The 1996-nt window shown below is 37.1% G+C and overlaps 1 non-coding gene across 1 annotated transcript; it reads right to left on the reverse strand.

Annotated features, from left to right (window-relative positions):
• Positions 1 to 257: 257 nt before the first annotated feature.
• On the reverse strand, positions 258 to 364 carry LOC139879030 (small nucleolar RNA R71). The gene has a single exon (XR_011769884.1). It is a non-coding gene; the product is annotated as a small nucleolar RNA R71 (small nucleolar RNA).
• Between the last annotated feature and the right edge of the window lie 1632 nt (positions 365 to 1996).

A 1996-nucleotide genomic window follows, 5' to 3' on the forward strand; every position in this document is an offset into this window, starting at 1 on the left:
CGCACTGGCCAAGGTCATGCAATTACTCAACCAGACATTAATGCGCCAGATTATGAAATCAAAGGACAAATCTTATACATGGTAACAAATCAATGCGAGAAGTAGAGGATGAACAGATATATCTCATGTTATTTCCCCGGACTTTAAAGGGAGAAGCCAAAGATTGGTTAGAATCGTTACCTGAAGGGGCGATTGATACATGGGATGTCTTAGTTGAAAATTTTCTTAAACAATTCTTTCCGTCATCTAAAGCCGTAAGACTTCAAGGAGAAATTGTTACGTTCACACAAAAGCCAAATGAAACTCTATATGAGGCATGGGAAAGATTTGGAAAGTTGTTAAGAGGATGTCCACAATATGGTTTAGACAATTATTAAATAGTACAAATATTCTACCAAGGATGCGATATTACTACACGCAAAGACATCGATATAGCAGCTGGTGGTTCCATTATGAAGAAAACCGAAACTGAAGCTTACAAAATTATTGATAACACTGCTTCCCACTCACATGAGTGGCATCAAGAAAAAGATATCGTTAGATCATCTAAAGCGGCTAGAGCCGATTCTAGCCATGACTTTGATTCCATTTCCGCAAAGATAGATGCTGCCGAGAGACGAATGGAAAAGATTACTAAAGATATTCACTCAATACGAATTAGTTGTGAGCAGTGTGGAGGATCACATTTGACAAAAGATTGTCTCCGTATTGAACAAACAATGGAACAAAGAGAGAATGTTTCATACATGATGTGACGCCCCGTACAAAATCATCGTGTACGGTACATCAACAACAGGATCATTACAATGTCAAACACTATATGCTGTTTGAAAACCAGTTTTGCATTCATGAACAGATAATGTTTTACAAAAGATGAATAGGAAACATTAACATGAGTACATGATACTAAGGTCATTACAAAGCTAATGTTTTGAAAATAACATAAGTTGGGAATGCAAAGTAAAAGTTTCATATTTGAGACATCTCTAAGTAATGCAGCGGAAGTCTAACACAGCAAGTCTGTAACAGCAAGTCTATACACCGAGACTAGAACAGCAAGGCTAACAGCAGAAGCAACAACGTCTAAACACCTGAGAAATACATGCTTAAAAAGTCAACACGAATGTTGGTGAGCTATAGTTTGTTTGTATTCAGTAATGTAATGTAGGCCACGAGATTTCAGTGCTTCAAACAAGCATTTCAAATCAGTAATTCAAATCAGTATGATTAAGTATATGCTCAACCGTGGGCACTCGGTAACTAACTTAACATTTATACCCCCTGAAAGTACACTTGGCAAGTGCGTATGTTTACGAAGTATTAAACACTCGTTAAATGCTAGCGCTACTAGCCCGAGTGGGGATGTCAAACCCTATGGATCCATATCTAAGATTCGCGTTCACGGTTCAAAAACCGATGATTAAACGTTACCGAGCTAAAGGGAATGTTTATGCCGTTGTATAACCCACACATATATAAGTTTAAGTACTCGTGCCTAGTATGTAAAACATAAAATCCACATGTATTCTCAGTTCCCAAAATAAGTTAAAGTAAAAAGGGAATGCTATAACTTACAGTGATAAAAGCGGTAAAGTCGGTAATGAAAGTACGCAAGTAGTAAGTCGGTCCGAAAGGTCGTCAACCTAAATCAAGGGTTACTAGGTCAGTAGGTTGTTTTTATAAATTCTAATAGTGCATAAAATAAGTTTAAGTGTCATTGTGATAACCCGTTCTAATCTACCTGGACGAAGTCATCAACATTTGGTCCCATTGCGATGATCGGCTCCAAGTAATGTCCTTATATTGAGCAAATGCACAGCGGAAGACTTAATTCGTACCTGAGAATAAACATGCTTTAAAGTGTCAACCAAAAGGTTGGTGAGTTCATAGGTTTATCATAACAATCATTTCAATATGTTAATAGACCACAAAATTTCATAATCATAAACATAATACACTCGCAAGTGTATGTAAAGCATTCTAAGTGGTTGAGCAC

This window comes from Rutidosis leptorrhynchoides, chromosome 11, assembly GCF_046630445.1.
Source record: "Rutidosis leptorrhynchoides isolate AG116_Rl617_1_P2 chromosome 11, CSIRO_AGI_Rlap_v1, whole genome shotgun sequence".
In the NCBI taxonomy this organism is placed as follows: domain Eukaryota; kingdom Viridiplantae; phylum Streptophyta; class Magnoliopsida; order Asterales; family Asteraceae; genus Rutidosis; species Rutidosis leptorrhynchoides.